Here is a 23,564-nt window from a genome sequence, read left to right as displayed (position 1 = left end):
GATGCGTGCATTACAGATGTGTATCTATATCATCTATATCTATCTATCTATCTATATGACCAGAGAGTTGAGAAAAGCACCTAACATGGAAGTTAGAGACTCACTTGGAAGGAGGAAGAGAAAAAAAAAAAAAAAAAAAAAAGCTTGGAGACTCTGTAAGAGAAAGAAAATTTCAGAAAACCTATTTTCAGAAATATCAAAGAAGCAATTACATCCATGAAACAAAATGCTATAAAATACTGTTTAGGGTATAATAAAAAAAAAACCTTGAATATCAGAGATTGCAGAAGTGAAAATAGGTTAAAATAAGAAGACAGAGAAATCTCTCAGGAAGAGAACAAAGAGGTGAAGAGATGAAAATCAGAGGAAAAATACATGAGTAGCAGAGAACCAGTCAAAGAGATCCAACATACAAACAATATAAGTTCAAGAAAGAGAAAAATGATAGGAGGACATTGTCCAAGGAATCGTTTAAGAAAAATTTTCACAACTGAAGGACACATATTTTCAGATCAAAAGGGCCTGGAAAAATGGATGAACGTAGATCCCCATCAAGACGCACACACATGAAATTCAAAGCACAAGAAGACAATAAGAAAACACTGCAAGTTCCAGAAAGGGAGGAGGAAAAAAAGATCACATACAAGGGATGAGGAATCAAAAAGTTTTCAGACTTCTGGTCAACAGCACTAGAAGCCAGAAAGCAATTATATATGCTTTCCAAATCTGAAGGGGAAAAAAGTTACTAACTAGAATTCTATTCCCAGACAAGCCATCAACATCAGTGTGGACTAGACATTTTCCTTTTCAGATGTGAAAGGCCTCCAAAAATTTACCTCCCATGAACCCTTTCTCAGGAAACCGCTAGAGGATGCACTCTAGCTGAACAAGGGAGTAAACCAAAAGAGAGGATAACACGGGATTTACAAAATCAGGGATCCAACCAAGGAGAGATGGTCAAGGGAAGCCCCGGGTAGAGAATGAGGAGGAGATCCCAAGATAAGGGCAGGAAGCCCAAAGATGAACCAATCCAGAAGAGAACAGGCAAGGAGGCTCCAGGAAGAGATTTCTTCAAAAAGATAAAACACATTAAATACAAACAAAAAATACTGATGTGTTTGAATGTCTTGAGAGGCTGGGGATAAATTTGTGATAAGTTCATTAAAAACTAACCAACCAATCAAAGAGAGAAGGAAAAAAAGAAAGAAACAAACAAAAACCAAGACAATTACTACCTCCAGAGAAAACAAGTTGTAAGGAGAAGTAAATAAACATCGTGCTGTTGTTCCGCTATCAAGAATATTTACACTGTTAAAATAATGTAAACACTGAATATCGATCAAACCAAAAATGTGAGCTAAATATATTGAAAGGATGAGACAGAGAGGTCTTCCTGTGTGTGGTGAGGCCAAGGGCGTTTGTGAAAGAGAGTTAAATCTTCATCTTCTGTGGTTGAAAGCCAAGATAATGCTTAAGCTAAAAAACTTTTTCTGAGAACTAGAAAAACCAGAATGTTACTTAGAAAAATGGTTGTAAATGTCAAGAGACTCAGTTAAAAGAGTTAAAAGCTGTTGCTTCTGTGGAGCAGGCTATGGGATTGGAGTGGAGAAGGCTGATGCTTCTACAAAATTTTGTAAAACTATTTGATGCTTAAAACGACGTATGTGCATGATTTCAACAAAAATAAAACTCAATGAAAAATGCAAAGAACCTGAAATGACAACTCAGATACAAAGCGCCAATAAAGATATGGGAGGAAATGCTCTTATGTTTAAAAACTTTGATGATTCCCAGAAAAACGGTCACTTCTTAAACTAATTCTGAGAATGTAAGTAAGTTGGTACAAAGGAGGGCAATTTGGCCATAAAATGCTCACACCTTTTGACATGGCCACTCCACTTTCAGAGTGCACTGCAGGAAACTGAAAGATGAAAAAAACAAAGTTGTCCAGCCCAACTTACACCATCCAACTTTTAAAAATCATGTAAATATCTGACAAGAGCAGGTCAATTTAAATCAATTATGATATAGTCATGTGCTAGGATACTAGGTTAAAAAATCACAAGACAGGAAATTACTTAATGGCATGAGAAAATGTTCAGGATGTATAGTTAGGTGAAAAATTAGGATGACTGTGATGAACCCAATTTACAATATAGAGACATATGTGTGTACACGCACACACACACACACGCATACACACACACACTTTTGCAATTTATAGGTGAAACCAAAAGACCAGAGGCTGGTCACCAAAATGCCGGCAGTGGTCATCTCTGAGCAGCGAGACTCTTGTTCTTTTTAGTATTTTACAAGTTTTCACAATAAACGTATTTCTTTTTTCTAGAATTATTACATGCAATAAAGTTTAGTTATCAGCTTAGTAACTTTTACGGGAAAAACTCACATGGCTCCCCCGTCTTCATTCTCCACGACAGAAATGAGAATGCATAATTTATAAGAGACTCAGCGGGGGACAGGGGTGTGAAGGTAACCCTGAGTCCCAGGCTCAAGCGGCCAACAAGGACTCTGGCGTCTGGTCAGCTGCAAAGTGACCACTTGGGTGGGACCAGAGATGAGGGCCAGGTGTCTGGGGTCGGGACCCTGCTGACCTCCCTTCTATGCTCGGGGTAGCTTCTGAGTGGCTTCATCCTTCACCCAGAGAAGCAGCTGCCAGAAACAGCCCAGCCTCTACCTGCCACTGCCCAGGTGGGCAGTGCGTGCATCTGGGCCCCTCGGAGGCCTTCACACATGCTAGTATCGCCTCTAGCCTTTACCTTTTCCAGACCAAGCCTGGCCCTTAGTCACGGGCACACAAGTCTCTTAGAGTGTAACCAGGAAAAGCACAACTCACCCAGCGAAGCAAGGCCTCCACCCATCGGAAGTGTCCTCAGGAAGCCTTGTGCTCAAGCAACCACACTCCACGGGCTCCGTGCGAACAACCTTCCAAGACAAGAGGGCCGAGTCACAAAACCACGTCCAACTGTGTGAGCACGTGTCTGACCCCCAGGGTCCATCCCTGGAGGGGTGGCTGGTTAATGGTGAGGCCAGCCCTGGGGACGTGGGGCCAGAGCAGAGGCAGCTCCCCGACTCAGGATGCTCCTAACCCAACGTGAGATGAACGGGGCAGATCTGGGTCGGGGTGGTAGGAGGTGTGAATGGGGGACGGACGAGAAACTCAGGCTGGAGCAGGGCGGAGGGGAGGAAGGAGAGGATGACCTCGGTTTCGGCCAGTTGGGACGTCTGTCAAGATAAAGAACACAGGGGCCTGTGGGACTGGCCTAGCCGATCAGCGCCCTCGGACCTGCACCCGTCGAGTTAGCGCTGTTGTTAGTATCACTGTCATTGTCTATTGTATCCAGGGATACACGGAATTGGACTGATGACAGTCTTCATCCCGTGACACCAATCATCACTGGTCCATGAATGGCTCTTTTAGTTTATTCTTTTTAAGGATTTAATGCTCATTCATAAACCCACCAGAGCTCCAACCCAGAGCTAGGACACTAAGTTGCATCCCCCAGGGCTGGGTGGCCATTCCGTAGAGCCCCGGGGTCATGGGGCTCCCCTCCAGCCCTGCCGTTGGAGGCTGACACCCCCCGATGCTGGATTTGGGAGCCACGCCCCAGCTATTTACTCCCTGCTCCGATCCGTTCCAGCCACGCCATTCCTGACCTGGGAACTAACTAAGCGAGCCCAGGCTCTCGACACTGTGAAAGAAACGGGCTGGCCTCAGACAAAGCCCCAGCTGGAGCTCTCCCTGAGGTCACAGAAGCCAGGGTCTGGGGGCAAGTGGGCACCAAGTGGGCTCTGGGGCAGGGGGCAGTTTGGGCGGGCCAAGGGTGGCCCTACACCTGCTCCCCTGATGGTTGGAGTCTCGCGTTCAGTGTATTTTGAAACATGCTGTTTGGGGCAACACTCAGGAGCAGAAGAGCATTTTCCAGAAGGTTCCCTGCAGGGCTTTTATGAAAGGTCACCACGCTCGCTGGTGGAGTCGGCCTGGAACATTTGTTCAGTTCTTTCATCCTGATGGGCAAACCATAAATCCGTGCTGCCCTCAGGACCTGACCCCTTGCACGAAAGGGGACACTGCCTCCGATCCCACAGGTGAGGACAGCAGACACCCAGGCTCTGCCCCCAGAGCACCCCTCCGGCTTCACTCTCTCCTGCCCTACGACCCAGGGAGGTGACCAGTGCCGGGACTGCTGCGGGACCCAGGGGAGCGGCCCTGGGCTCAGGCACAGAGCTGGGCTCATCACACTCGTCTGAGCCTCGCTTTCCTTCTTTGCGAGGGGGAGCCAATGATGTGCCCCCTGTGGCACTGGGGGCTTCGGTGAGGTGCAAATGCAGCAGCACCCTCTGACTCAGCCAGCTCCCGGGGAGCGGCGGGGGGCAGGGAGGATGTGCAGAGGTGGGCTGTGGGTCCCCGAAGGGCCTCTCCCTCCCTTGTGTCTCCAACATCTGCCCAGCATTTTCTAGCTCATAAAACCCTTCCCTCTGTGTGCCCTGTCGCAGCCCAGAGAAGGGCTATCATATGGGGAGCCTCATCTTCCAGCCATCCCCACCCTCACGTCCCCCAGTCTCCCTCCAAACCGGGCACCAAGCGCAGTCCCTGGGAAGGCGTGGCAGGGAGAAAGAGTTGGGAGGAGAGGCTGGGAGACGTGCAAAGTGAAGGACTCAGACCGGAGGGTCCCAGTGGCCCTCTCACGCCCTGTCTTCTGCGAAGGGAATGAGTCTCCTTTGGTGACCTCCCCACTCTTCAAGCACGGCTCCTTCGAAGTGTGACGAGCGCCCGCCCGCTGGATAAACAGCCGAGCGAGGAATGTAGGCTCACGGCTTGCCGGGGTACTGAATATCTGGATATGCGACCTGCAGATCAGCAGGGTTGTTTTGTGGCGAGGGAAGGGGGGCCAGGCAGAGGGTCTATATAGAGAGGAGGGGCATGAACAGGAGGAGGCATGGGCCCAGAGATGCAGGGGGAGGCCAGGGGCGGAGGCAGCTGGACACATGGCCTTTGAGAAGTCTGAACGTGGGCCGGGCTTCCCCGGAGAGCCCCCCAGGAGGGGCCATCAGAAAATGCAGCCAGGATCCCGGCAGCACCAGGGGCGGGCAGCGCGGCGGAGGTGAGGGGACAGCTGAGGCTACAGCGGGGACACCTGTGCCCAGGCCCACCTTCCTCCCCGCTGGGCAGCTGCCAGCAGCTCGGGCCGGTGCCAGGAACATCTGCCACAGACAGGGTCCAGCCCCCACCAAGCTAGCGGGACTGTCATCGTATCATGTGGAAAAACCACGTGCTGGGAGAAGCCTCAGATCTCAGGGAAAAGAAAATAAAACTGGGGACCTCCCTGGTGGTCCAGTGGGTAAGACTCCGCACACCCAATGCAGGTCCAGGCTCGATTCCGGGTCAGGGAACTAGATGCCGCATGCATGCTGCAACTAAGAGTCCACGTGCTGCAACTGAGAAGCCCACATGCCGCAACTAAGACCCAGCAAGCCAAAATAAATAAATAAAATAATAAATAAATAAATAAATATTGAAAAAAAAAAAAGAAAACTGGCCCCAAATCACAAGTGAGGCTCAAGGGCCTGGAAGGACAGAAGAGAGCAGGGTCAGGACCACAGTGAAATAGGGAGACATCTTTTCTCTCTCCCCAGCAGGCAAGACATCACCCTTCTTCCAGGTCTGCAGATGGGGAAACTGAGGCCAGGCTGGGTGGCCACTGGCTCCAGCTCGAGTCTCAGATGCTGGAAGGAGGAAACATCACCCTCTGTGAGGGTCCCGGGGGGATACTGAGGTCCCCTGCGAGCCTGGGAGGCCAGTGGAGGGAAGACGTGAGGACGAAAAGGCAAGTGGGAGATTCCTCATGTGAGTGAGCACCTCTGAGGCTCCGGAAGGGCAGGGACAGGAGAAGAACCCATGGCGCAGCACACGCGCCATAGGGGCGGAGCTGCATGCAGGGGTCACGAGCTCTGGCCAGTGCACAGCTCTTAGCACTTTCGAGGTGTCTGCAGAATAAATGAATGAAATTTACTTCCCTTTTACAGATGACGGGCATGGGACTTGGAGGGGCCTGGTGACTTCTCCAAGGGCACTCTCTGCTATCTTTCCTGGCAGGGAGAAGAACAAAGAAGTCAGAAGAGAACGAGAGGCAACAGAATCACCTGTCCTTAGGGGCCAGTCCAGGGCCAGTGTCCACTCACCGAGGACAGCAGGGACAGGGGCCACGGGGCGTGAACACTGAGAACTGATCTCCAGGGCTGTGTAACCCTGTGCCCCACTGCCACCGCTTCTGTGATCCTGGAGCCCGGCCTCAGGCTTTGCTCTGTGTGTCGGGTGCCCACTGAGGAAAAGCCCAGGGAGAGCGCAGGATGTGGAATCAGGACTGTCTGGCTGAACTGCGGCCCTGAGGGGACCCAGGGCACATCTCCACCCCTCCCCCCAGGCCCCAGTGTCCTTGTCTCCGCAGTGAGGAATGAGTGTCACCCATCTCCAAGTGAGATGTGGACACTTTGGGCTGTGAGAGCAGACACACTATAACGTCATTATTCTTTCACCCCAATGTCAGGCCCACTGAGCTGCAGTGCACAGCCCCTCCGGGGCCTGCTCCCAAAGGGAAGGGGAGCCTCCGGTCGCCGCGGTCCCCCAAGTGGGGCTGGATGGTCCCCGAGCCTGTCCCTGAGCAACTCTCTCCTCCAGGCCTGGGCCAAAGCCCTGGTCCCTGTAGCGCTCACACACTTGTCCCATTGATTTCAGGACCAGCTCAAACTCCCCTCTGGCTTCGGGAGGGTTTGAGGCCTCCACCGAAAGTTTGAAAGAAGAGCTGATGAGGGTGACCCAGCCCGCTCAAGTTTCATCAGAGAAGCAAAACCAAGCCGCGGAATTCTGTCTTGCAAACCTTCAGCCTATTCGGTGACGGCTGAAGGTTTGTTTTCAATCTTCCCTTCCCTTCCTTGGGAGGAGGCCCCAGCGACCCTCACAAACCAGACTCGGCTCTGGCCAGTGGCCACGGGGTTTCAAATTCTGAAACGAGCCTTTTGCAAAATGTTCAGTTTCGAGCCCTGGTCCGATTGCCCACATCCTGTCCAAACTTCCTGGGGGAGCGAGATTTATTTAAGAAAGGAATAAAATCCCCATGTTCAGGCCATTGAGTGAAAACACGCTCCATCACAGGCAATTTCAAGGATTAAGGTTACATATCTCTTAATAAGTCACAGGCAGAAAGCAAAGTGGAGTTGGCTGGAGGAGGAGGGCCGGCCTCGGTCCTGAGGAGGCGCTAGGCCTCAGCGCCAAGGACCCCGGTTCTCTGCCAGGGTTATAATCTGCCCCCCAGCACGGCCTCACAACCATTCTTTTGTGCATTCATTCACTCTTTCACTCAACCCGTATTCTTACTGATGGATGAGCTACTCTGCACAGGTTCTGTACTGGAGAGCGGGGAGTCCGAGGCACCCAAGACCGAGCACCCCCAGTCGGGAAGCTCAAGGTGTGGTTGGGAAGAAGATGCCTAACCAGATCATGACCAAGCAACAGGACTGGTTTCCGCATGGAAGTCAAGTTCATGGCCATGGAACAGTTGTGAGTGTGGGGGCACTCACCCCATCTGGAGGGGCAGGACAAGCCCTCCGGTGATTGAGCACCGTGGGGAGAGGGCTAAAGGGTGAGCTTGTGCAAAAGGCACAGGGGCACAGATGCACGCAAACTCGGGGGTGGGGGGATGGTCTGCTGGGTGATGTACGAGGTCAGGGAGCTTGTGGTGGGAGGCGTGATGGGAGGCCAAGTCATGAGGATCCTTGAGCATGAAGCCAAGGAGCCTAGACTTCACCCTGGGGCTTTGGGAACTCATGAGAGAGCTCTAAGGAGCAGAGGACTCTTTCTCAGTCATTCTAGAAGGATGCACATGGAGGAGAGCAAATTGGAGGAGGAGCAAGAAGACCAGTCGGAGGCAGATGACAGCCCAAGGAGCCTGGACCAACATGGGGGTGATGGTGATGAGAACCGTAGACTCATGGGCTCCCTGGAGAGATGCTGAAGGGGGTGGACTGGAGTTGGAAGCAGAGGGAGGGAGGCATCAGGGATGGTGACTGAAACAACGTATGCCCATTTGCCGGGGGTGCTGTAGAACATTCTAGTAATGTTAGCGATAGCCAGTGTCCCAGGCAGCCATCTTGAGAAACTCAAAGAAATATGGTAGAGGGAAGCAAAAAGGTCAACATATATTCCATTCTACCCTCGGTTTGTCATTTGGCAACACATCTAAGAGAAATACTTGAAAGTTGACAGGGCAGATCAAACCCTGACACTCAACACAACTTTCCTTAACAAGCACGGTGCTTGAGTGAATGTTGTGTTGGGCTGGCTGGTCACAACTGCCCAGGAAATGACCAGGCAGCAGCTGCACGAACTCCAAAGTACACTTGTCTCTCTTTCCTCCAAGGACGTCCAAAGACTCTGCTGACCTGACTGACCCCAGGGAGCCAAAGCCATCAAGCAGCTCCCACCAAGTCTATAGCTTTGTCCTCCTTTCAGTGGCCCCCCAAAACACAGGAGAGAAGCAGATTCAGCTTCTTATGAGGGTCAAGGCCAGTCCAGCTGGCAGGTTAACAAAGCCCCAGGCACCTGGGCTTCACAGCACTGGTCACATACGTAATCAGGTAATTTTGCCATATGCATAGTTGTTTAGAATCTATCTCCCACTCAAGGCTTGACGCTCCACCAGGATAGAGATGGGATGTGTCTTATTTCTTGCTATTTATCACCCAGCCTCTGGCACCACAGAAAGGGCCCAATATTTTTTGAGTAAATGAAAGAATGAATGATTAATGCGCCAAGCATTTCCAGATGCCCAGACCTTCTGCTGGGTGAGCATGACTCAAAAAGAAGACCCCGACTTCAAGAATTTCAGAGCCCTTTGGGAGAGACTGGTGGCTCATAATTTAACAACGTAATATGGGCTCTGTCTGTGGTACTGATGAAGGATGAATGAGTGAGGAAGGGCAAATTTGGACACAGGGATGTGGGAAGTCAAAGGAGGGGCAAGGGACTGTGGGAATGTGAGAGGCAGGTGACATCTGTGTTAGGCAGTGAGGGAAGCACACCTCGTTTACCCAGGAACTCTGGGGAAATGTGAGAAACTGATTCCCATATGTGTACACACTTGACAACCGAATCTTAGCCTCTGGCCCAAAGGCATCAACGCTGACCATGCTGCTCACCCTCAGCATGTGGAGGGCCCACCTGCTACCCACACGGTCTGAACGCCTCTCCGGAGGGACTGGAGTTTGCCCAGATGGGAGAGAGTTGACCCAGAAGACTCAAAATTAGAGGCCCAGATGCCCACAGTTAAAAAGGGGGATTCTACCTGATTCAGGTGAATGGTTTGAGTGGACATCAAATCCTTGAGAAGGAGATGGCTATATTCCAAGCCAGATGACCAAGTACCATCACCAAGTTCAAAGGAAGGATGCAAGACCAGGAGTGGGAGACGGAATCCAGGGTCAGGAACTGGTCAAGACAAGAGAGGAAGAGTAGTGGTCGGTATTAGGTAAATAGTGGATACTGAATATGTAATTGCTGGGGGGAGGGAGGGAGGAATAGAAGGAGGGAGGGAAGGAGGACGGGAGGGAGGGAGAATCTTGGGCAAATGCCCCACACAGTGCAAAATTGTTGCCAACTCACATTTCTTGTTGTCTGTCCCTCGTAGAGGGTATGATATGATGCCTTAAATGTGCATGGTCTGGGCTGGCCTGTCCCATCCAAACTGGTATTCTTCCAAAACTTAGTTGAACTCTCTATTCTTCTGGGACAGGGGAATTTGGGTACCACATCCATTTGGCAGCTTTTAAATGAATGCAGTTGTCACCATCAATTACAGCTCCTTCAGGTAATTTCTGAGGCATCTCTTTCCTCTCTGGTACCATACTATTATGTATAGGATAGGTATTACGCCAGATAAGGGCCTTATAATAAGCTCCTGTTAGACAAGGTTAATTCTCACAACAATCCAGCCAGGTAGGTATCGTTATTCTCATCTAATAGGTGACACTGAGGCTGGAGGTCCGGAGTGCTTCCTGTCTAACCCAAAGTCCCACAGCTAGAAGCAGGATGAAAGACAAGGAGTGGCCCCCCTCACTGGAGGCATGAAAACAAGACTGGGTTATTTTCAATCTCCTGTCTTGGCAGAGGCCGGGGCAGCTTTCGGGAAGACCCAGGGCTTCCATTCCACCAGTCCAAGCCAATGTTGCCCAAGGACGGGCCAAGGTCCAGGGCAGTCAGAACTGCCAGGATCCTGTCTCACTGTCTGGCACTGGCCACAGGAAGCTGGACTCAAGGGAGAATTTGCACTTGGGTAGGAGGATGCCACAGACCATCTGACACACAGCACACCTCCCTGCAGAAGAGTTCCCGGGCCGTTCTGAGAAAGGCCATCCCGGTTCCACAAAAGCACATGTATTTTTAGCTATTCATTCATTCATTCAGCAGTAATTTACTGGGCGCCTCCTAGGCTCAGGCTGGGCAGGCCCTGGGGAGACAGAGAAGAATTTGACCCAGTTCTTGGCTCATGGAGCAGGTCAGTTTAATGGTGACATGTAAACAAATGCCCACGACGGAGTGGGATGGGTGTTCCGTGCGGTATTTAGAATGTGCTCTGAGGCTGGGGTGTGGCTGACTTTGGACTGGTCAGGGAAGGAAGCCCAGTGGGACCTCATCTACTCATTGCCTCACACGCGGGTCACTGACTCATTCATTTACTGATTCGTTCACTTATTCACTCGTTCATTCATAGAGCACTCAATTTATTCTTGGATGACATATTCATTGACTCGTTGAATCACTCAATTATTATTCTTTTATTCAATGACTCTAAGATATTCATTCCTCCATCCATTTTCCTGTCCATTCCCTCATTAATTTGTCTCAGGCCTTGACTTACTTATCTAGTCATTAGTTAAATTATTCAACTTTGTCCTCTTTTCATTGACTTCTTTATTCCCACACTCCTTTTTTGACTTATTCCTCAATTAATTCATCTGGTTCCTCACTGACTCACTGGCTCACTCATTCTGTCCTTACCAATTAACTTTCACTAATCCATTTATTGATAAACTCATTCTGGAATCCACTTATTAATTCACCCATCTGGTTGCGTACTCATCTTTCTCTTATTGAGTCATTGAACAACTGGTCTTTCATTCATTCCCTCCTTCACTTACTCATTCATCACTCACCATCCACCTCTTGACATCTGTACCTACACATCGACTCATCCACTCATGAATTCATCATACACTCAAGTACTCATTGATTTAGTTACTCTACGCATTATCAATGTGTTCACTCATCTGTGTACTCCACATTTTCACTCCTTTTTTTCCATTCCTTGTTTTACTCAAAGACTCATTCAGGGGCTTCCCTGGTGGCGCAATGATTTTGAATCCACCTGCCAATGCAGGGGACACGGGTTCAAGCTCTAGTCCAGGAAGATCCCACATGCCGCGGGGCAACTAAGCCTATGTGCCACAACTACTGAGCCTGCGCTCTAGAGCCCGCGAGCCACAGCTACTGAAGCCCGTGCATCTAGAGCCTGTGCTCCGCAACAAGAGAAGCCACCACGGTGAGAAGCCCTCACACTGCAACAAAGAGTAGCCCCCACTCGCCACAACTAGAGAAAGCCGGCAGGCAGCAACAAAGACCCAACACAGCCAAAATTAAAATAAATAAAATTAAATAAATAAATTTATTTTTAAAAAGACTCATTCATTCACTTACTCGCTGCTTCATTCATTCATTATTTCATTCACCTTTTATTCAATGACTCATTCAACAAATGTATCACATGTGCTCTTTGTACAGTGCATAGGAGGCGTGTGAGTCCTAACGCCCTGGACCTTACAGCCCAGGGAGGTGGTCATTGGCACAGGCATCTTCTCTTTTATAAAGCATCTGGTACTTGAGACTGAGCTGAAGTCCTACCATCTGTGCTTCTGGAAAGCCCATCTACTTGCCCTATTTATATTGAGTTATTATATTTATCAGTAGGTCTCCACCTAATCCCAAAGAGCTACTTGATTGCTGGAACTAGAACAGATTTAGATATGAATGCCATGACCAATACAGAGCCTGACACAGATTTGGATCAATACTTGTTGAGCTGAAATTAATACCTTAGTATCAGTTATTTTTGCACTCTCTCAGATACCAAGTGCCAGAAAATTTTAAAATATGGGGTACAGGGACCTCCTGCCATCACCCCCAATCAGGTCATTAGTATTTGTTCCTGAGATAGGGTAAAAAAAAAAAAAAATCCAGGTAAGCAGCATGCAAAAATATCCAAATTAGTTCAGTACAACATGAACTGCACACTACATACTATTAAAACAAACCTTTTAAAAAGTGTTTTATTTTTATAAATGTCAGTGGTGCAGAACCGTAATAATGATAACCCTTGTTTCAAAACACATTTCCATCACTGGCCCTCTTCTAACTTACTTTGTCATAGATTGATTTGCTAAACAATAATAATGATGAGGCAGAACACCCAAGAACCCACTAAAATACAACAAAACAACAAATATTTTAATACCTATGTCCCCCTTATAAACAGAGGTTAACAGATTAAGTCTTTTCGGTTACATGGATATCAGAGAAGTAAAGTTGGGCCACTCATAATTCTTGTTTCATAAAATGTTATCATTGAAGTACTCTTGGTCATTTTCATTTTCTTTATATATGGATTTTCTCTTATTTATTAATTTAGTCAGGTACTCATTTTCAAAAGTAAAGTCAACAGCAAAGAATCCACTTCCAAACAAGAGGGTAAACTTTGACTATTACGTCTCCCTATATACTCCTTTAACACAGTGGTACAATAGCTGACTTGAGTTAAACAAATCCTTGTTTCATGAATAATCACATCATTGGTCATGAGTGGCCATTGTGATTTTACTAGCATATTTATCTTTAATTTGCTCAATTATTTATTACCCAAGGAAAACACAACCAACCCAAGAACAAGATCTTTGACTAAGCCTAGAATTCATCTATGCTCTTCTTACTGCAAGAGGTAGCAGTCTAAATCTATTTTTTAACAGAAATCTTTTTTTTTTTTTTTTTGGTTTTGCAAAATGAATTAACCACGATCCTTGTCAGACAAAGTCTTATCACTGGTCCCTGCATAATCTTCTTTGATTTGTTCTATAGTTACATGAAGCCATCTATTCTTTTTAAAGAATATAGTCATCATCCATAAACAAAATGACCAAACCAAGAATAAAAACTTAATCTCTTACTTACCCTGATCTATACTCTCCTTGGCCACATAGGTAACAGTCAAGATCTTCATCATTAAATAATGACTAAAACAACCAAGGTGTGGACATTCTGGGGCACAAAGCAGATGGAAAAAAGAATAACAGGCACTGATCACTGGTTCCTATTTTGCACTCTTTCATTTAGTTAACCATTTGTTTAATCCTAATTTTGTTTCCTTCATGAATCAAACATCTAGTAACCCACTTCAGACTAAAAGCTGAATATTGATTATTAAATACCTCTTTCTAGCTGCTTCCTACACAAAGTGGTAACAACTTTATGTATATGTTTTCTTATTGGGCCAACATATTTCAGAACTGAAGTAATTATATTCCTTATTTTATAACACATCCTAAAAATTGGTCCATGTTTTGACCTCTCTTTCTTTTCTTTTGAATGTATTTGTTTATTGATCCATTCATTTATTCACTAATAGTATAAAAGCAATATCTATGAACTAGATTCTCAAACTTTCCTGAGATCATTCCCAAAAAAGTCAAACACTAGTTCTCTTTTTGCCATGGACCTCAGTGGTTCAAAAAATGATTGATCATAATTTTTATTCAGATGCATTCCATTCACATCACTGGTCCAGGTGTGGCCCTTCTGCATTTAATTTGAACAATTTTTAGATGTTACAATGAACAACCATGAAACTGTTGTCCTACTCCACAACTAGAGTACTGACTTCCTAAATGAGTAACAGCCTAGATCTTTGTCAAGAGGGGGATGTTTAAATAATCAATGGGACAAACATAAAATGGGACATTTCAGTTCTGAAATGAATGGGAAAAGTTAAGTTTTTTTCTTATACTTCATTTGTGCTAAATTGCATTAATCATAAACTTTGGCTCATAACACATTCGCATTGTAGGTCTATGCATGGCACCTAATTTTAATTACATTTATTCTTTTTTAATGATATAACGGAAACCCATGAGCTAACCACCCAAACCAAGAACTTCATTACTTACATGGCAAGATATGGTCCTCCCCCGGAGGGATTAGCAAAGATCTTCATGATTGGAGAATAATTTAATTAGTGATAGTTCATCCATCCTGTGGAATGTAAGATGCTGACAAATGAAAAGGCCTGGATTGGGGTTTTAATTTAGTGAACATGAGGTAACCATGACAACAATTAATTGTAAACAATGATTTATGCCACATTCTTATCTCTGCTTCATGAATGGACCTCCATTTTATTAATTAATGTATTCAGTTATTCATTTTAGTAACACAATAAGCACCTGTAAATGAACCACCCAATATAAGAAGAACTATGAGTGCTGCAGACAAGAGACTCTAGGTCCCTTACCCACAGAGCTAAGAAGTCAGAACTTCGTTTTTTTTTTAAATTGGGGTATAGCTCTTTTACAGTGTTGTGTTAGTTTCTACCATACAGCGAAGTGAGGTAGAATTCCCTGTGCTACACAGCAGGTTCTCATGAGTTATCTGTTTTACACATATTAGTGTATATATGGCAATCCCAATCTCCCAATTCATCCCACAACCCCCTTACCCCCCTTGGTGTTCATACGTTTGTAGAACTTCATTTTTTAAAAGGGGTCTGTTGTGCTGAGTCAGATTCTTCACGAACCTTGGTTTACGACACAATCTTGTCATTGGTCCTTATGTGGCCTTCTTTGATTATATTCCATACCTTCTTTTTTTCAATTGTTCGATCTGCAAAAATCAGGAGTCACTATCGGACAGACAATCCATCCGCATGGTGCTCTGAGTGAAAACAGACCAGCTTGCTATATGATGGACTAAAATCCCACCACCCAAGATGTAAAGTAGTGAGAGGAACAGCCATCAAATGTATTCCATACTTTTAAATCATACACTGAATATTCTAAATAAGTTATCCCAACAAAGACAAGAACTTGACCATTACTCACATTGAACCATGAAGGTCTTGATAATTACAAAATGATTATCCACTCATGTCCATTCTGTGAAGCACAAAGCAAATAGCACAAAGAAGGGGGGGGGGAATGAATACGGATTCTTTTATAACTTTAAAAATGTTAAATAAAATATGACAGAATATCTTTTGGCCAAAAAGGCAAATATGCAAAATTCTCTCCACTGATTCGTGTTTTCCACTTGATTGACTTGCTATTTAGGTATTAATTCATTTCATTATTTATTTCTGTTTCTCTTAATTACATAAACTAGAACTCACCACTGACCTAGACCAAGAACATTGACTATGACTATTCTCTGTCTAAATGACCTTCATCCCAAACAGGTAACACCTCTGATTTGTTTGTTTATTAATGAACCTCAGTGTCCTAGGATGATATTTAAAAATATATAGTTCAACAGTTATACTGACTGGTTACATACTAATCCTTGATGTGTAATTCATTCTCATCTCTGGTCTTGTAAAATTTTGTGTACATGTATAGGCATTTATCCATTTTTTGTAATACAGCGAACACCCATGAGCAAACTACCCACCCAAGGATGAGAACTTTGTGTACCACGTATACAGGCCTATAGGCTTCTTACCCAGAGACTCCCCAGCCATGACGTTTAACCATGAGAAGACATTCTGGGGAGTAGAAAGCAAATGTTGAAAAGAATGAAACAGCCTAGATCTTGACTTTGCTCTAATACGCTAATGGATGCAGGGTGAGCAGGTTGAGATTAACCTTAAAACTTTGGGCCATGTTACTTGCTACAACTGGCAAAAAGGTAACCCCTCTTTTAATTTAATTAATTCAATGATAAAGTTTACATAAAAAAGGGATACCTTTGAATCCAGTACCTGAATCAAGGACAGGAGCATCTGTGAGGCATCCGTCTCTATGCTCCACACATACATACAACCACCTGAATCTCTGAGCCTTACTTGTGCAGAATTAGATTCATCTCAGCCCTTGTTCCAAGGTAATTTCATACCAATGAACAATACTCAATCCTACTTTATTTATTTATTTATTCATAAATTAGTTCGGAAACTAGTCATTCTTTTTAAAGAAATGGAACAACGTTTAAAACCTCCAAAACCCTGAACAGAAATGCTACTGTATATATCAATGTTCTTCTTACCCAAACTAGCAAGAGCCAGAATGTCTGCCCTAAGAGGGACATCAACTGAATGGAACTGGTTAAATCATAATTATTTCAAGACACGCTCATTACTGGCCCACACTTCGTCCCTCTGAGCTAGTGATTGTTACTAACTTATCCATTTATTCACTGTAAAGATAAAATTGCACACGCCCAATGCGATAGCATGAATAATAGTAATGCCTGCACAGTTTGCTGCCCACTAGCAAGCTGATAACAGACTGTAACTCTGCAATGGAATTCAGTGGGCACAGTAGCTCATGCTGCCTAACAAACTTTTATCACTGGCCTTCTTTAATTTAAATAGCACTCAATCTTTTATTTAATTTTATAAACATGTTTCCGAATTAGTAATAAAACAAACAACCCGTAGACCAAAGACATCCCAGAATGAGGACATTGACAATTCATGCATCTGTCTGTATGCGCTGCATTCTGAGAGATAAGGAACATGAATCCCAGCTCCTCAAAAATAGATTAGTGCTGATACCTGTTTCATCACATCTGCGATAGTGGGTCCAGGACTGGCCATGTTTTTATTCACTTATTCCTATTTTTTAAACCTCCATGCATTAATTCACTTATACTAATATAATCATTATCCCTGACCCACAAAAGCGCAAAAACAGGATAGCTGAATATTCGAAACAACTGTCTGCAAGATCATTTCCAGTACAGACATAGACTAGATTCTTCTTGTGGTGGACCTCAGATGTCCCGACACATATTACTCAACATCCTTGACTCAGACATCACCAGTTGTTAGCAAAGGTCCAAGCACGGAATCTTTTGCCTTCATTTATACTTTGCCTCTTGATTTTATTTATTAAGTTACGACTTACAGATAAAGAAACATACATGAATCAGAAAAAACCCAAAATAAGAACCTTGATATCCCTAATGTAGATCTATAAAATCATTTCCTAGACACTAGATCTGTTTCTTGAATTGACCTCAGTGTTTCATACATGGATGCCTCAACATGTTTCCATGTCCATTATTGGACTATGGTTGCCCTTCTCTGATTATATTTCCTATTTCTTAATAATGCATTGACCACCATAAACCACCCAAACCAAGACAAGAACTTTGACTATTACTCACACTGGTCTCCATGTTCCTAAGACAACTGAGTTTGAGGCCACAGTAGAACGCTAAAATCAGTGCAGGAGTGACCATTCTGAGGAGTAGAAAAAAGAACAAAAAGTAAAGTTTGAGACCTTCTATGTATTGATTGTTTGCGTTCCACCTTTCATGGACTCAGTCATTTAATATTTATTAGTTTATGGTAATTCTTTCCAGTTGGACCTCAGAGTTCCAGACACGTATTCATCATGTACGACTCACACGCCACCAGTAGTCATCATCGATCCAGTATTGCCCCTCTTTTTCTTCGTTCATTTCTATGTGTTTATTGATCAGATCACTAATTCACTAATAATAATTTTAAATCACTATGATTCACAAAAACCCAAGAAGAGTTTTTACATACACAATCTGTACACAGAATAATTCTCACATCAATATATATTTCACTATATCCTCAGTTTTACAAACATTCAATAAACAATACAATGCATCATATCAATCTCATATTTATTGCTAGTCTAGAGTTGACCATCTTTGATTATTTTTCACACTTTTTAATAATATTTTGAATACTCTTAAACAAACCAACCAAACCAAGACAAGAACTCTGACTATTACTCACATGGTCTTCATGCTCCTAACACAGATGTAACCAGAAAGCTCCTGACAATGGAAGATGCTTAAATCAGCTCAAGTGCATTCAGTCTGAAGAGTACAAAGCAGGACAAAGAAATCAAAAAAACTCAGACCTCATCTCCATTGATCCTTGATTTCTGCATTTCAGTTACTCATTGAGGTACTTATTAATTTTGCATAAATATACATTTTTCCTTAACAAAAAAGGACTAACCTTAAACTTGGAACTGATCCAGATCAAAAAACTGATTCTTACAAAACAGTGTCCAGATGATCCTAAACCAAAGAGGTAACATTCTTTAATCACTTATTTCTTAAGGAACAACGTTTTAATATTAACATGAAAATTTTATGAGCAATATTTTTTGTGTCACCACACATGCTCATGTTGAAAAATGCTTCACCCTCCTCTTCTTTATCTATTTATTTATATTTGCTTAATGGTACTATCATTGATTCATTAGTAATAGCAATTCTAAATCTATGAATCTAAATAAGAACACGATATTTGTGTATTGCTGACATCTGTCTATAGGATCATCTCAGAGGGAATAGACTAGATCTCAGGTTGACCCCGAGTTCCACACACATACTATTCATCATCCATGACCCACATGCCCCAGACATCATTAACGGTCCACATTAGACCCTCGTTTTCTTCATTTGTTTTACATTGGTATCAATTAAATAATTCATTCATGGATTTTAACAAAAATCAAATTATTTAAGAAAACACACGAACAAGATCCTTAAATATTCCTGAAGTCTGTCTACAGAATCTTTTCCCATATACACTATATTTTTTCATTAAGTGACTTCAACATTGATCAGTCAACACGATGGTTCCTATGACATCTCTTATTATCTATTATGGATAATTTTTCATTATATTTCGTACTTTTTAATAATGCCAGGAATACTCAAACAAATTACTGAAACCAAAATAAGATCTCTGACTACTACTACTCATTTGTTCTCTTTCCTGACACAGAGGCAACATAATCTTGATCACGAAAGAACCTAAGATCAGCTCAGGGCATCCATTCTGAAGAGTAGCAAGCAGACATAATGTAAAAAAAGTTGAGATATTCTCTTCTCTCCATTTATCCACAATTTCCATCCTCCGTGTACATAGTCATTTAAGTGTTTATTAATTCACGGCAATTTTTATTTTTCTTTCAATACAATAAATATCAAACATGCAACTGACTCAGGGCAATAACTGGCTACTACTTATCACTGTCAATATCATGCTTATTTAGTTCAAGACATAATATATTTGGTCCATTTTATTACCTATTCCGGTATATATTAATATTCATTTTGCTGACTAAATATTTTATTAATTAACAATGCTTCACCCCTCTTCATCTTTATTCATTTACACATTTGTTAATTTATTCTGCCATTGATTCTCTTATAATTATATTTTTTAAATTCATGAGCACAAAGACCAAGAAAAAGATCACTGTATAATCCTGAAATCTATCTACAGTCGCTTAAAATATGATGAATAGACAGAGTCCCTTTGTGTTGATCCTCAGACTTCTGGACACGTAGAATTCATCGTGTATGACTCATACACTAGTCATCACCATTAGACCATGATTGGCCAACTTTCTCTTTATGTCACCAATATTTGTTTACTAATTCACTAGTAAGGAAATACATGTAAATCACCAAAAAAAAGACAAGAATAACGTTCTTGAATATCTCATAACATCCACCTATAGACTCATTCATTTCAATCATCTCTTTCAATTAACTGAACTCAATGTTCCATTTATGGATTAATCAATGTAATGCTTCATATTAATCCGATAGTAAGCATCAGTATGGTTGGCTTTCTTTGATTATATTCAATACTTTCTAATAATACAGTGAATAGTTGTTTTAAAAAAAACACTCAAACCAAGTCAAGAACTTTGACTATTATGCTGTTCTCCACACTCCTAATACAAAGATGCAACCATACAGCTTGTGACTTTGGAAGAACCTTTAAATAAGCTCGAGTGGGTCCATTCTGAGGAGCAAAAAGAGGAGTAGATGATAAAAAAAATAAGACAATCTATCCATTGATCTATAGACTACACCGTTCATTTACATAGTTGTTGAAGTATTTATTAAAATAGGTTAACATATTTCTCCTTAATAAATCAAATTGTCAAACTGGAAACTGACTCAACAATAACTGACTCTTGCTTACAAGGTTCTGTTATCATCCTTTTGTCAAAGACAAAACACACTTGGCAAAATACACAAGGTACGTTTACCGTCCATTCCAAATTATAATATTATTTTTCCTCATACATTCCTGCCATTAGTTTAAAGGGTCAATTCAAACAGAGATAATGAACTAGATTTTTTTCAGGTTGGACCATGTTCCAGACACACATTCATCATATATGACTCATACGCCATCAGTGGTCATCACTGATCCAATATTGCCCCTCCTTTTTTTCATTAATTTCTATAGGTTTATTGATTAAATCATTACCTCATTAATAATCATTTTTAAATGTTATGATTCACAAAAACCCAAGAATACTTTTTGTGTCCCGAATCTATATATGGAGTTATTCTCACAACAGTATATCTCTCACTAATTATCCTCAGTTTTTCATATATACATTGATATGATAACTTTATCCCATATTTATCACTGAGATAGAGTTGCATTCTCTAAATCTATTTTGCACTTTTTTTAAAATTAATTAATTAATTTATTTATTTTTGGCTGTGTTGGGTCTTCATTTCTGTGCAAGGGCTTTCTCTAGTCGTGGCAAGCGGGGGCCACTCTTCATCGCGGTGCACGGGCCTCTCACTATCGCGACCTCTCTTGTTGCAGAGCACAGGCTCCAGACGTGCAGGCTCAGTAGTTGTGGCTCACGGGCCTAGTTGCTCCGCGGCCTGTGGGATCTTCCCAGACCAGGGCTCGAACCCGTGTCCCCTGCATTAGCAGGCAGATTCTCAACCACTGAGCCACCAAGGAAGCCCCTTATTTTGCACTTTTAAATGAATCACTTAAAAAAAAAACAACACTGAAACCAAGAGAGTAACCTCACTATTACTCACATTAATCTCTGTCTTCCCAGTATATACAGGCAACCGTAGAGCTCATGAGGGTGGAAGATGCTGAAAGCAGCTCGAGGGCATCTGTACTGAGAAGTACAACACGGAGCAGACAATTAAAAAAATGAGACTTAATCACCTTTTCTGAATAGGTATCAATGTTTTCAATTTTATTAATATCTTTTGCCACGCAACATACATTCATAATTGGACAATGCTTCACCCTATTGTTTTTTAGTGTATGTATTTATATTTGTCTAATGATTCTATAGTAATTCCATAATAGTAACAAATCTAAGTTATGAAATGAATACAAGAATATGATCTTTGTATATGTCTCACATCTCTTTATAGAAACAATTTCAACAGAGGAACAGGTTAATTTTGTTCTGTGTTGGACCTCCGAGTTTCAGACACAAATTGTTTCCTCGTCCATGACTCCTATGCCATCAGACATCATCACTGGTCCATGATTTGGTCTGTTTCTCTTCATTTGTATGTTTGTACTGATTAAATTATGAATTCATTGATAAGAATGAAAATAATACATGGTTCACAGAAACTCTAGGACAAGATTCCTAACACTGGTTTACAGAATCATTTTCCACACAGACTATATCTTTTTCATTAATAGACCTCAATCCTGCACATGATTGATTAATCAACATAATGTTTCATATCCTATTTATCATTAGGAATTTTTTAATGAATTTAATACTTTTTAATAATATTGTAAATACCCTTAAACACATGACCCAATCCAAGACAACAGCGTGGACCATTACTCACCTTGGTCTCTTTCCACACAAGGAAGCAGCAGACAATCTTGATGACAACAGGAGCTGAAGTCACCTCCAGCATCTGTTCTGAAGAGGAGGAAGCAGACAAGATGATAAAAATGTTGAGACTTTCTCTCCACTGATTTAAAGTTTCCACAACTCATCTGCATAGTCATTTAGGCATTTATTAATTTATGGTAAGATTTATTTATTTTGCTCTTAAGAAATCAAATGTCAAAGTTGTAACTGAATCAGTAAATGACAATTATCACTATTATTCTCACTCAAAGACATATACACTTGATCGTTTTATTTTCCATCCCAATTTACATCATCAGATTTCTTCATAATACTTTTTAACAATGAACAGTGTTTCCGCTCTTCGTATTTATTTACTTACCTATTTATTTACTTATCTTGCCATTGATTTCTTAATAATAATACTTTTAGGTATTTCTGTACACTAAGAACATGATCCTCATATATGCCTGGCATCTCCCTACAGGATCACTTCAAAAGAGGGGAGAGGGCTTCCCTGGTGGCGCAGTGGTTGAGAGTCCGCCTGCCGATGCAGGGGACACGGGTTCGTGCGCCGGTCCAGGAAGATCCCACATGCCACGGAGCGGCTGGGCCCGTGAGCCATGGCCGCTGAGCCTGCGCGTCCGGAGCCTGTGCTCCGAAACGGGAGAGGCCACGACAGTGAGAGGCCCGCGTACCGCAAAAAAAAAAAAAAAAAAAAAAAAAAAAAAAAAAAAAAGAGGGGAGAATGTTAGATTTGTTTTGTGTTGGGCCTCAGAACTCCAGACCCGTAGTGTTCCTCATCAAAGACTCGTACCACAAGTCATCATTGTTTATGCAGACTTGGTCCTCATTGCCTTCATTCACGTCAACACTTTTTATTGATTAATTCATCAATTCACTAATAATAATAAAATAAATGCTTCACGGTCACAAAAACTTAAAACAAACAAGGTCCTTGGCTCTTGCATTTATCTATAGAATTACTTCCCACAGAAACTGTCATTAATTGACCTCAAAGTTTCCTATATAGATTCATTAATATGAATCCTATATAAATTTATCAATGCTTCATATTAACCCTACTTTTACTGTTTAGCCATGGTCGACAATCATCAATTATATTTCACATTTTTTTTAAAGATTTTTTGATGTGGACCATTTTAAAAGTCCTTATTGAATTTGTTACAATATTGGTTCTGTTTTATGTTTTGGTTTTTTGGCCCCGCGGCATGTGGGATCTCAGCTCCCTGACCAGGGATCGAACCCACACCCCCTGCAACAGAAGGTGAGGTCTTAACCACTGGACCACCAGGGAAGTCCCTCACAGGTTTTAAGAATGCAGGGAAAATCTTATAAAAAACAAAACCACAAAACCGAGAAAATAATTTTGACTATTACTCACTTTGCTCTCCAAGCTCTTAACACATAGATGCAACCACAGGATTCGTGACATCGGTGGAACACTTAAGTCAGCCCATTGCAACGATTCTAAGGAGTACAAGACAAAGTAGAAGATAAAAAAAGAGTAACAGATATTTTCATTAGTCCTTGAATTCCACATTTCATTTAGTCAG

General features: G+C 42.7%; 7 non-coding genes and 1 pseudogene across 7 annotated transcripts; all 8 read right to left on the bottom strand.

The window, feature by feature from the left end:
* Nucleotides 1-13,829: 13,829 nt before the first annotated feature.
* Nucleotides 13,830-13,903, bottom strand: LOC114905403. Its single transcript, XR_003796230.1, has one exon. It is a non-coding gene; the product is annotated as a small nucleolar RNA SNORD113/SNORD114 family (small nucleolar RNA).
* Nucleotides 13,904-14,984: 1,081 nt separating this feature from the next.
* Nucleotides 14,985-15,130, bottom strand: LOC114905423. Its single transcript, XR_003796249.1, has one exon. It is a non-coding gene; the product is annotated as a small nucleolar RNA SNORA79 (small nucleolar RNA).
* A 1,964-nt stretch (nucleotides 15,131-17,094) lies between these two features.
* Nucleotides 17,095-17,169, bottom strand: LOC114905367. Its single transcript, XR_003796201.1, has one exon. It is a non-coding gene; the product is annotated as a small nucleolar RNA SNORD113/SNORD114 family (small nucleolar RNA).
* A 526-nt stretch (nucleotides 17,170-17,695) lies between these two features.
* LOC114905339 lies at nucleotides 17,696-17,767 on the bottom strand. The gene has a single exon (XR_003796179.1). It is a non-coding gene; the product is annotated as a small nucleolar RNA SNORD113/SNORD114 family (small nucleolar RNA).
* Nucleotides 17,768-18,685: 918 nt separating this feature from the next.
* On the bottom strand, nucleotides 18,686-18,758 carry LOC114905394. Its single transcript, XR_003796223.1, has one exon. It is a non-coding gene; the product is annotated as a small nucleolar RNA SNORD113/SNORD114 family (small nucleolar RNA).
* Nucleotides 18,759-19,651: 893 nt separating this feature from the next.
* Nucleotides 19,652-19,723, bottom strand: LOC114905383. Its single transcript, XR_003796214.1, has one exon. It is a non-coding gene; the product is annotated as a small nucleolar RNA SNORD113/SNORD114 family (small nucleolar RNA).
* A 767-nt stretch (nucleotides 19,724-20,490) lies between these two features.
* LOC114905359 lies at nucleotides 20,491-20,559 on the bottom strand. The gene has a single exon (XR_003796196.1). It is a non-coding gene; the product is annotated as a small nucleolar RNA SNORD113/SNORD114 family (small nucleolar RNA).
* Nucleotides 20,560-21,584: 1,025 nt separating this feature from the next.
* LOC114905372 lies at nucleotides 21,585-21,660 on the bottom strand (annotated as a pseudogene).
* Nucleotides 21,661-23,564: the final 1,904 nt, after the last annotated feature.

This window comes from Monodon monoceros, unplaced genomic scaffold (assembly GCF_005190385.1).
Source record: "Monodon monoceros isolate NGI ecotype Baffin Bay Population unplaced genomic scaffold, NGI_Narwhal_1 Super_Scaffold_21, whole genome shotgun sequence".
Classification (NCBI taxonomy): Eukaryota; Metazoa; Chordata; class Mammalia; order Artiodactyla; family Monodontidae; genus Monodon; species Monodon monoceros.
This window is presented reverse-complemented; position numbering and strand designations above follow the sequence as displayed.